The sequence below is a fragment of the Scyliorhinus torazame genome, chromosome 2 (genome assembly GCF_047496885.1).
Source record: "Scyliorhinus torazame isolate Kashiwa2021f chromosome 2, sScyTor2.1, whole genome shotgun sequence".
Lineage (NCBI taxonomy): Eukaryota > Metazoa > Chordata > Chondrichthyes > Carcharhiniformes > Scyliorhinidae > Scyliorhinus > Scyliorhinus torazame.
Genome location: NC_092708.1, coordinates 83,196,469 through 83,209,045, shown reverse-complemented (window position 1 = coordinate 83,209,045; position 12,577 = coordinate 83,196,469).

Sequence of the window (12,577 nt, the reverse complement as noted above, 5' to 3'; positions counted from 1 at the left end):
TCCCTGCCTTGTGCCCCTGTTAGTCATCATTATTAACAGTTTGCTCTCTTCAAGTGTTGTCCTTCTATCCTTTAATTCTGGCATCATTTCCCCTCTCTTCATAAAACCAACCCTTGACCCCAGCATCCTTGCAAACTACTGTCCCATCCCCAAACTCCCATTCCTCCTCCGAGTCTTTGAACATTTGTCGCCTCCCAAATCCATTCCCATCTTTCCCAGAACTCCATGCTGGAATTCTTCCTCCAATCAGGTTTTGGCCCATGCCAGAATACTGAAACAACTCTCATCAAAGTCAATAATGGCAGACTTCCGGTGGCGGCCATGGAGTGAGTGATCACACATTTGGCAGCTCCTGCTCAAGGCAGCTTTTTCAGACCTTTTCCCAGCTTGTTGGGTGGTGTTTAGGTGAAAAAGGGTGTAGGGGTGACTGAAGAAAATGAAACTCCGCTGGTGAGGCTGGTGGATGGATCCACAGACCAGAGGTGAGTCGAGAAGAAGGGAGCAACTGGAGCAAGAGAATCTTTGTGCGCCACGGGTCAAGATGGCGGAGGGTAATAATAATAATCTTTATTATTGTCACAAGTAGGCTTACATTAACACTGCAATGATGTTACTGTGAAATTGTTGCTAACTTTTGGTTGGTTCAATTTGCTCTGTTTTGTAACCTTTGCTCTAGAGTCGCCAGGTATCTTTATGATACCGCCACGAGGTTCAAGTTCAAGTACTGATCAATAACTCAACACACCAATTAGTAAGATTCAAATCAAAACACATTTATTATACACAGTCAATCGCTACTCATGCATAAATTCTACTTTCTAGACTATTCTCTATCACTAAAAGGCCTATACTTAGCTTCGGAATTGGCCCACCAGGTCAGAGGAACAAATGGCCTTTTGTTCGATCTAAGTCTGCAGGATTGAAAAGCTGGTATGGACTGGTAGCTAGGAGCGCCTATCTCGTAGCGTGCGTTGACTGGAGACTTACTTGGTTGATGCGGCAGCTTGGGCAGTTCATTCTCAAGGGCTGATTTGCTGCTGAGTGACCCTGCCAAGAAGGACGATTTGAACTTGGGGACTCTATTTTATAGTCCCCAGGGGCTTCCCGCCCTTCGGGGCGGACCCCGTACCTGGTTCCAAGTGATTGGACTGCGTTTCGATCACTTGGATCAATTTCTCCAATACTGGAGTTGTTCCCTGATCACTGGGGGGTCCCTGAGTGTCCGTTGGCCTTCCTTTGTCTTGGCTCCTGCCAGCGCCGAAGAGCCTGGCTTGGCCTTGTTCACCTTAAGTGTTTCAATTGTGCCCGGGGATCGCTCATTACTATGCAGATGGATGCTGGTTTCAGTGCTGTCTGGGCTTTTGCAAGCTCCAATACACAGGATTTCTGCACTTGCTGGTTTTTGCCTGTGTTGGCTGAATTTCCCTTCAGCCTTTGTGGATCTCCATTTTAAGTCAGGAAGTGGCCAACCCAGGTGGCTACAAAATGTCCCTAGTCGCCACATTCCGGCGCCTGTTCGGGTACACAGAGGGAGAATTCAGAATGTCCAATTCACCTAACAAGCAAATCTTTTGGGATTTGTGGGAGGAAACTGGAGCACCCGGAGGAAACCCCGCAGAGACAGAGAGAACATTCAGACTCTGCACAGACAGTGACCCAAGCCGGGAATAGAACCTGGGACCCTAGCGCTTGAAGGAACAGTGCTAACTGTGCCGCCCTTCTTGCCCAGTGGCCAACGGAGCAGCTGGTGGACCTCTTAAATGAGAAGTTTAGCCGGCAAAGGAGGGAACCCAGGATGACCTTGCCAAAGCGGTGGAACCACTAAAAGCGCAAATTGACAGTGTGGAACGGAGGCTGGAGTCCCAGGGCCAGGCTATTCGGGAATTGGAGGAGGTGGTGGAGGAGCCCGAGGAGCTGCTCGCCTTTTTGGCAGCCAAAATAGGAATGATGAGGCGGTTAAAAGCGAAGGTGGGAGACACAAGCAGTGCTGCGATTGATCAAGTGGTTCAGAATCAGGAAACCCACGGGAGAGCGATCCAGAAGGTGGAACAAAAGTTGGCCAAGCACGAGGAGTATATAACCGTGCTGGAAAACAAGGTGGGGATGATGAACGACCGCCAGAAAAGAATGCAAGAGAAGCTGGAGGACCTGGAGAATAGGTCCAGGAGGCAGGATCTCAGAATTGTTGGCCTCCCTGAAGGCAGTGAGGGATCGGATGCGAGGACTTATGTGACGGACATGTTGGAGAAGTTGATGAGGGCTGGGGCATTCCCTCGGCCCTTGGAATTGGACAGGGCGCACAGAGCCTTCGCGAGGAAGCCCCGCGCGAACGTGCCGCTGAGGGCCATGGTGGTACGTTTTCACCGTTTCATGGACAAGGAACACGTTTTGCGGTGGGCCAAGAAAGAACGGAGCAGTAAGTGGGAGAACTGTGAGTTGCGCATTTATCAGGACCTGGGAGCGGATTTGTCCAAGAGGCCAAGAGGGTTTAATCAGGCAAAAACGACCCTCTTTAAGAAGGGGGTAAAGTTCGGGATGCTGTACCCAGCCTGTCTGTGGGTCACACATGAGGAACGGGACTTCAACTTTGAAATGCCAGACGAAGTATGGACTTTTATTAAAGAAATGAAGCTGGAGGCGAATTAAAAGACACTGAAGCCTTGGAAGAGTACTGTGGCAGCGATTTGTGGTGCTGGATTGTATAAATTTAAGTCGCGCTATGTGAAATAATGGGCTGTGTGGATGGTTAACCGTTGCTTTGTCTTGTAGGGAGCTGGTTAGAGGGGGGGATGGGCTTTGAATTTGGTTCTGCTTTTTGGGTGATTATTTTTCTAAAGTGACTGTTTCTTTAAACAAAAGCGAAGGTGGAATACCTGGAGAAACGCACCCAAAGACAAAATCTAAGGACCGTGAAGTGCCAGAAGGCATCGAGGGTGCAGATGCTGGCTTGTATTTAGCCAAGATACTGGAGAGTTTGATGGAGAGATTGATGGGGAGGGGGACTTTGACCGGCCCCTGGAGGACGACCGATCAGTGTGCTGATGAGGAAGCCGCAGGCGAACGAGCCACGTAGGGCAATGCTGGTGTGTCTCAGGTTCCTGGATAAGGAGATGATAGTAAGATGGGCGAGTCAGACGAGGGGTGCACCTGGGAAGTGAAAGAGCAGACGAGGAGGCGCACCTGGGAAGTGAAAGAGCAGACGAGGAGGCGCACCTGGGAAGTGAAAGAGCAGACGAGGAGGTGCACCTGGGAAGTGAAAGAGCAGACGAGGAGGCGCACCTGGGAAGTGAAAGAGCAGACGAGGAGGCGCACCTGGGAAGAGAAAGAGCAGACGAGGAGGCGCACCTGGGAAGCGAAAGAGCAGACGAGGAGGTGCACCTGGGAAGGGAACGAGCAGACGAGGAGGCGCACCTGGGAAGGGAACGAGCAGACGAGGAGGCGCACCTGGGAAGCGAAAGAGCAGACGAGGCGGTGCACCTGGAAGGGAAGGAGCAGACGAGGAGGCACACCTGGGAAGGGAACGAGCAGACGAGGAGGCGCACCTGGGAAGGGAACGAGCAGAAGGGGAGGCGCACCTGGGAAGGGAATGAGCAGACGAGGAGGCGCACCTGGGAAGCGAAAGAACAGACGAGGAGGTGCACCTGGGAAGTGAAAGAGCAGACGAGGAGGCGCACCTGGGAAGCGAACGAGCAGACGAGGAGGCGCACCTGGGAAGCAAAAGAGCAGATGAGGAGGTGCACCTGGGAAGCGAACGAGCAGACGAGGAGGCGCACCTGGGAAACGAAAGAGCAGACGAGGACGTGCACCTGGGAAGTGAAAGAGCAGACGAGGAGGTGCACCTGGGAAGCAAAAGAGCAGACGAGGAGGTGCACCTGGGAAGTGAAAGAGCAGACGTTGAGGCGCACCTGGGAAGCGAACGAGCAGACGAGGAGGCGCACCTGGGAAGCAAAAGAGCAGATGAGGAGGTGCACCTGGGAAGCGAACGAGCAGACGAGGAGGCGCACCTGGGAAACGAAAGAGCAGACGAGGACGTGCACCTGGGAAGTGAAAGAGCAGACGAGGAGGTGCACCTGGGAAGCAAAAGAGCAGACGAGGAGGTGCACCTGGGAAGCGAACGAGCAGACGAGGAGGTGCACCTGGGAAGCAAAAGAGCAGACGAGGAGGTGCACCTGGGAAGTGAAAGAGCAGACGAGGAGGTGCACCTGGGAAGTGAAAGAGCAGACGAGGAGGTGCACCTGGGAAGTGAAAGAGCAGACGAGGAGGTGCACCTGGGAAGTGAAAGAGCAGACGAGGAGGTGCACCTGGGAAGTGAAAGAGCAGACGAGGAGGTGCACCTCAGAAGGGAACGAGCTTCGGGTGTACTATTACCTGGGTGTGGACCTGTTGAAGAGGAGAGCCGGGTTCAATCAGTTGAAGGCTGCCCTCTTTAAAATGGGGTGAAGTTCGGAATGTTGCCCCCGTGAGGCACGATCAATTTGGCTGGAGACGAAGTTGAATTCAAACTGAGGCTTTATTAGTATCTGATGTGTGGCCTCCTACAGCAGCTGGCGAAATGGCTGCGAGCTGAAGGCCACGCATATTTATAACCCGGCTCCTGGGCGGATGCAGGGGCCCAGGTGAACCTGTAGTGCAGGTTCTACCTTACAACCCTTAATATAAGAACACAGTGGTTTACCACATTCACCCCCTGTTAAAATTGAGTCCGGCGGGGGGGGGGTGGATAACTATATACAATTTGCGATCCTTAATATTTACAGAACAGTAAAAAAATGTCTCTGGTCATCCGGTGGGCCGGTCAGAGGTTCAGCCGGTCCGGCGCCTTGATCATCCTCTGGGATCGACAAAGTGGAGCCGGAGATGCTGGTGCCGTCGTGGTCAAAGTTGACTCCGGGAGCGTGCCGAAATCCTCTTCATCAAGGGGGGAGGGCAGGGGGAGGACGGACAGTCCTATGGGGGGGGTGATGGGGCGGCAGGGGAGGGGAGGGTGGCGCCGGGGGCGACGGGAGTGGTGGGGGAGTGGAACCTGCTGGTGCCAGGTCCCTGAGGGAGACGGTATCCTGGCGGCCGTCGGGGAACGCCACGTAGGCGTACTGTGGGTTTGCGTGGAGCAGGTGCACCCTTTCGACCAACGGGTCCGCCTTGTGGAGCCGCACATGTTTACGGAGAAGCACGGTCCCAGAGCTGTGAGCCAAGTTGGGAGCGATACCCCAGATGTGGACTTCCTGGGGAAGGCAAAAAGACGTTCATGCGGTGTACTGTTAGTAGCAGTGCAAAGTAATGAGTGAATGGAATGCAGTGCATCAGGGAGGACCTCTTGCCAGCGGGAGGCCGGGAGATTTCTGGACCGTAGGGCCAGCTGGACGGCCCTCCATACCGTCCCATTCTCCCTTTCTACCTGTACGTTTCCCCAGGGGTTGTAGCTCATCATTCTGCTGGAGGCGATACCCCTGCTGAGCATGAACTGGCGTAGCTCATCACTCATGAATGAGGATCCCCTGTCACTGTGGATGTAGGCGGGGAAGCCGAACAGAGTAAAGATAGAATTAAGGGCTTTAATGACGGTGGCAGACATCATGTCGGGGCATGGGATGGCGAAGGGAAAACGGGAGTATTCATCGATCACTGAGGAAGTACGTGTGTCAGTGGGAGGAGGGGAGGGGGCCTTTGAAATCCACGCTGAGGCGTTCAAAGGGGCGGGAGGCCTTCACCAGGTGCGCGCGGTCCGGCCGGAAGAAGTGCGGTTTGCACTCCGCACAGACCTGGCAGTCCTTGGTGATTGTCCTTACTTCCTCGACGGAGTAGGGCAAATTTTGTGCCTTAATGAAGTGGTACAACCGAGTGACCCCCGGGTGACAAAGGCTGTCGTGCAGGGTCCGGAGTCTGTCTACCTGTGCGCTGGCACATGTACCTCGGGATAGGGCGTCTGGGGGCTCGTTGAGTTTGCCGGGGCGATACTTGATCTCGTAGTTATAGGTGGAGAGCTCGATTCTCCACCGCAAGATTTTGTCATTTTTGATCTTGCCCCGCTGTGTGTTGTTGAACATGAAGGCAACCGACCATTGGTCAGTGAGGAGAGTGAATCTCCTGCTGGCCAGGTAATGCCTCCAATGTCGCACAGCCTCAACGATAACCTGGGCCTCCTTTTCGAGTGATGAGTGCCGAATTTCAGAGGCATGGAGGGGCGGGAAAAGAATGCCACGGGCCTGCCTGGTTGAGGGTGGCGGCGAGGGCAACGTCCAATGCGTCGCTTTCTACTTGGAAAGGAAGTGTTTCGTCTACAGCGTGCATTCCAGCTTTGGCAATATCAGCTTTGATCCAGGCGAAAGCCTGTTGGGCCTCGGCCGTCAGGGGGAAATGAGTGGACTGTATGAGTGGGCGGGCCTTGTCCGCATAGTTTGGGACCCACTGAGCGTAATACGAGAAGAACCCCAGGCAGCGTTTGAGGGCCTTGGGGCAGTGGGGGAGGGGAAGCTCCATGAGGGGGCGCATGCAGTCGGGATCGGGCCCCAGAACTCCGTTCTGGACTACGTAGCCGAGGATGGCTAAGCGGTTTGTACGGAACACGCACTTCTCCTTGTTATACACAACGTTGAGGAGAGTGGCGGTGCGGAGAAATTTAGCGAGGTTGGCGTTGTGGTCCTGCTGATCATGGCCGCAGATGGTCACATTGTCTAGGTACGGAAATGTGGCCCGCAAGCCGTACCGGTCGACCATTCGGTCCATCTCCCTTTGGAAGACCGAAACCCCATTGGTGACGCCAAAGGGGACCCTAAGGAAGTTATATCGCCGGCCGTCTGCCTCGAAGGCGGTGTATGGCCGGTCCGATTTACGGATGGGGAGCTGGTGGTAAGCGGATCTCCGGTCCACCGTTGAGAAGACCCGGTACTGTGCAATCTGGTTAACCATGTCAGATATGCGTGAGAGGGGATACGCGTTGTGCTTTGTGTACCTGTTGATGGTCTGGCTGTAGTCCATGACCATTCGGTTTTTCTCCCCAGACTTAATCACTACCACTTGAGCTCTCCAGGGGCTGTTGCTGGCCTTGATGACTCCCTCCCGAAGCAACCGCTGGACCTCGGACCTGATGAAGGCCTTATCCTGGGTGCTGTACCGTCTGCTCCTGGTGGCGACGGGTTTGCAATCTGGAATTAGATTGGCAAAGAGGGAAGGAGGATCGACCTTTAGGGTCGCGAAGCATCACACAGTGAGGAGTACACCGAATTTAAGGGTCAGGCTCTGGAGGTTGCACTGAAAATCCAGGCCAAGGATAAGTGCAGCGCAGAGGTTAGGGAGGACGTGGAGGCGAAAACCGTGGAACTCTACGCCTTGGACTGTGAGCGTGACCGTGCAGTACCCCCGGATTGATACGCGATGGGATCCGGAGGCCAGGGAGATACTTTGATTGGTAGGGTGTACTTTAAGGGAGCAGCGCCTTACCGTATTTGGATGTACAAAGCTCTCGGTGCTCCCGGAGTCCAGTAGGCAGGAGGTCAAGTGGCTGTTGACTTTCATGCTGGTGGATGCGTTGGTCAGAGTGTGTGGTCGGGAGTGATCGATTGCCATGGATGCGAGTCATGGTTGATCGTCGGGTAGTGAGGCAGCCACTGAGTTGGGGTCCTGAAACGCCATTGGTCTCCATGTGCTGTGGGGTGGACAAGATGGCGGCGCCCAGAGGTCCTGGGCATCACAAAATGGCGGCACCCATGGAACGCACGTTGCGCGGGTGGAGCAAGATGGCGGCGCCCATGAAACGCACGTGTTGTGCGGGGGAGACGATGGCGTCGCCCATTGCTCGCACATGGCCTGGGGAGGAGGGGAGGATAGCGGCGCCCATTGTCCGTGACCGGGGGGGGGCGGGGGGGACCGCTGCCGTTGAGCGGGCCTGGCACACCGCTGCGTATTGGCCCTTCTTCCCGCAGGCCTTACAAAGGGCAGTGCGGGCCGGGCAGCGTTGGCGAGGTTGTCTTTGTTGGCCGTAAAAATAGCATCGGGGCCCCCCAGAGATCACTGGCTGGCGTGTAGCGCAGGCGTATTGGGTGGGTAGCACCCCCACTGGGGCGGCTGCCTGTGGGGCCCATGAAGCGTAGGAGGAGTGGGCCGCGAGGTTGGGGGCGTAGGACTGTACATTGCGCAGGGCGACCGTCATGGAAAGCGCTAGTGTTTTAGTCTCTGCGAGGTCGCGCGTGGCCCCTTCTAGGAGCCGCTGCCTGATAACATCGGACCCAATCCCAGTTACAAAAGCGTCCCTCATAAGGAGATCTGAGTGCTCCTTAGCTGTAACGTCCTGGCAGTCACAGTCCCGAACTAATGGGATCAGGGCCCTCCAGAAGTACTCGATTGACTCACCAGGTAGTTGAGTACACGTTGCGAGCGCATGTCTGGCGAAGAGCGTGTTCGTCTTCTGCTCATAATTTTCTTTGAGTTGAGTCATAGCATCAGCGTAATTGGGCGCATCCTGGATCAGCGGGAAGATTTTAGAGCTGAGTCTAGAGTACAAGATTTGAATCTTCTGAGCCTCTGGAACAGGGGTCGGCGCCGCGTTGATATACACTTCAAAACAAGCTAGCCAGTGCTGAAAGTCCTTTCTGGCGTCGCTTGTGTGTGGACCCAGCTGCAGTCGATCTGGTTTAATCCGGAGGTCCATCTTCTGAATCAGATACTAATAAATTGAGGCACGATCAATTTGGCTGGAGACGAAGTTGAATTCAAACTGAGGCTTTATTAGTATCTGATGTGTGGCTTCCTACAGCAGCTGACGAAATGGCTGCGAGCTGAAGGCCACGCATATTTATAACCCGGCTCCTGGGCGGAGCTAGCATGCAGGGGCCCAGGTGAACCTGTAGTGCAGGTTCTACCGTACAACCCTTAACATAAGAACACAGTGGTTTACCACAACCCGGCCGCCTCTGGGTGACTTTTACCAGCTGAGAACATTATTTCAGGAAATGGACTGGCAGGAGAAGGAGGACATTGAACTATGAAGGAGGTGTAAGGAGATATTTGCTTTTTCTGTCTTTTTCGTTTGTTGGTTGCTGGAGGACTTCTCTCCTTTGAGACGTTTTGTTCGGTTTGGTGGCAGGATGTTTGGGGAGCGTTGAGGGGGAGTGCACCTTTTTTCTTGTTTCATTGTTTTTTTGTGTTATGGAGGTATGCAAGCGGGGTGAGGGGAATCAGTGGGGGGTTGGAGGCTCAGAAGCCTTGGGCATGGGCTGCCAGGCTAGCTGAGCGGGCTAGTTAACGGGGAATGGAGAAGAGGGTAGTGTCGGCGATTTATGAGGTGAATCTGGGAATAAGGTATCGCTAGAGAGGATTAAGGCGAAATGGGAGAAAGAGTTGGGGGAGGATATTGAGGAGGGGTCATGATAGCAGGGGCTAGTTTAGCACAGTGGGCTAAATAGCTGGCTTGTAATGCAGAAGAAGGCCAGCAGTGTGGGTTCAATTCCTGTACCGGCCTCCCCGAACAGGCACCGGAGTGTGGGGGCAATGGGCTTTTCACAGTAACTTCATTGAAGCCTACTTGTGACAATAAGCTATTCTTATTATTATTATGTGAGGTGCTCCGGAGTGTTAAATCGTTGACTTTGTGCGCGAGATTGGGGCTGATACAGCTGAAGTTGGTGTATAGGGCGCACCTCAAACACTTTTTGAGGGGGTGTTTGTGAATGGTCTGGGGGGCCTTACTAATCACGTTCATATGTTTGATCCTGTCCAACTGGAGCGCTATTGGAGGGAGGTCTTTAAGGTCATTTCAAAGGTGGTGCACGTGAGACTCGAACTGGGTCCCGTAGAAGCCATATAGAACATATAACATACAATGCAGAAGGAGGCCATTCGGCCCATTGAGTCTACACCGACTCACTTAAGCCCTCACTTCCACACTATCCCCGTAACCCAATAACCCCTCCTAACCTTTTGGATACTAAGGGCAATTTAGCATGGCCAATCCACCTAACCTGCATGCCTTTGGACTGTGGGCGGAAACCGGAGCACCAGCAGAAAACCCACGCAGATACTGGGAGAACATGCAGACTACGCACAGAGTGTCCCAGCGAAGAATCGAACCTGGGACCCTGGTGCTGTGAAGCCACAGTCCTAGCCACTTGTGCTACCGTGCTGCCCATTCAGGGTGTCGGATCAGCCAGGGGTCCAGTGCGGAGGCAGATGTCTTAGCTTTCGCTTCGCTAATCGACCAAAGGCGGATTCTGTTGGGGTGGAGGTCGGCTTCTCTGCCCTGTGCCTCGGCATGGTGGGGGGATCTGCTGGAGATTTTAATGCTCAAGAAAGTAAAGTTCGGGTTGAGGGGGAGGATGGAAGGGTTTTACAACTCATGGGCCTTGTTCATCATGCATTTTCATGAATTGGATGGCATCGAACATTAGCGAGGGGGTTGGGAGGCGGGGGGGTTTGGAATGTATAATTTATTGATGCTCCTTTTTCATTTGTGCTTTGTATTCACAATGTTGGGAGCTGTTTGAGGGAGGGTGGGATGAGGGGGTTGTTGGCTAGCGGATCGCCATTGTATTTGTTATTGTTGATTATCTGTTGTAAATTTTGATGAAAATGTGAAAAAGGAAAAGAATAAAAATATTTATTAAAACATTAACAGAAAATATAGGTCCCTCTGATGTATCTGATGAGAGCATACAAGACTCAGGAATGAAACTAGAGACAATTAAATCTATTTAAAGGGAAAGAGATCATCACTGAGACTCAATGTTATTGGTGCAATTGCAGGGTGCAAGGGAATCTCTTGAGGAAAAGCTTCATTTATTTTGTGAGCTTTTTGACAAAGGTTTGGATGGAAATGCTAAAAGCCACTGCAAATCACTGTCTGTGTGGAGTCTGCACATTTTCCCCGTGTCTGCGTGGGTCTCACCCCTATAACCCAAAGATGTGTAAGTTAGGTGGATTGGCCAAGCCAAATTGTCCCTTAATTGGAAAAAAAATAATTGGATACTCTGAATTTTTTTAAAAAGCCACTGCAGTAAGAGTGAATTCTATCCGGGGGACATAGACACAAATCTTTGTGAAGATGAATTGAAACAATTCATTAATTTCATCAATAATGATGAGCTCTGTGCTTCGCGATCATCAGCTGATTTGTACAGACTTGTAGGTGATGGTTTGCAGGCGCCCTTTCTAAATGTGGAAACCATTCTGAAAATATTTTAACAATACCTGTCACAAATGCTTCCGGTGACCATTCTTTTTCTGTATTGATAACAGTTAAAAATGATTTGGAAAGTATGATGAGTCAGGAACACTTGACAAGTTCAGCAATATTGACAATTGAAAGTGTGCCGTTACAAGATTTTACCAATGATGATGTAATTGATAATTTTGTAAAGAAAAAATGTAGGAAAAAAGCCATCTACATTTCCATGCCAACAAGGGATGAAGCAAGAAAATCTTAAAAACCTGACCCCCTTCCATATCCTCTTGTTTAAAAACTGTTTTTCAAAATGGACCATTTCTGGTCTGATATAATGGCTGCAGCTGGGCACATGCTGCTAGTTGTAACAACCATTGGCCTCAAGACTGGCCTTCAGAAAGTGTCTTCGAGGACAAAGAATGGAATCATGCAGACAGAGCAACTGATATTGGACTTGGGCTCACTGGACACTCCACCGAGGTGAATTTACGGTAATAACTTTTTTGATTTTGTGAGAGGAAGTAAGGAAACAGATTGAAATTCTGTGAAATAAACTGAATAGCAATGTATGCATTTGTTGATTTGGAGTATTTGCTCCTGCACTGGACTGGCCCATTCTGTCCTGGCTCTGGCCTGTGCTGCAGTGATGTTGTCAGCTGATTTTCCCATCTTGTTGCTCACCAGCAATTCCATATTTGCTCGCCTCAAATCTGACATCACAATATTGACCATCTTTCCCGCCATTCTGACATGAGGTAAGCTTGGATTTCAGTAATTTTCAATTATTCGTACAAGCGTGTTTTGCAAATGAAAAAGCAGTGATCAATTTGAGTATTTTTGTGGCATCTGCATGCGTTCTGTGAGGCGAGGGCAAGTGGGAAAGGGCATGTGGTTGAGGGGTCTCCGAAATGAAAGTGAGCGTAAGGCCCACTAACTGTAAATCTGCTGGACTTCCGGTGGCGGCCATGGAGTGAGAGGTCGCTTATTTGGTACTCCCGCTCGTGGTGGACTTTTGGGACCTTTTTCCCCGACGTATGGGGGGTTTGAGTGGTAAAATTGGAGGCTGAAGAAGAGAAGAACAATTCCCCACCAGTTTATGGAGTCATGGACCAGACGTGGTCTGCAAAGAAGAGATTGTTGGACGAAGAAGGGAGTGGAGCAGCGGCACAGGAAAGCATGACGGAGGGGGACTGGGATTGTCGGCCCAGTGGTCAATGGAGCAGCTGGTGAACTTCCTCCAGGAGAACTTTGCCAAGCAAAGGCAAGAGTACCTGGACCTGATTAAGATGGGGATTGACTGGGTGGAGCAAAGATGGGAAGCCCAGGGACTGGCGATCCAGAAGGTGGAAGAGAAGGTGGCTAAGCACAAGGACCAGCTAACCGCGATGGAGGTGGAGATGGATCTGATGAGGGACCACCAGAAAA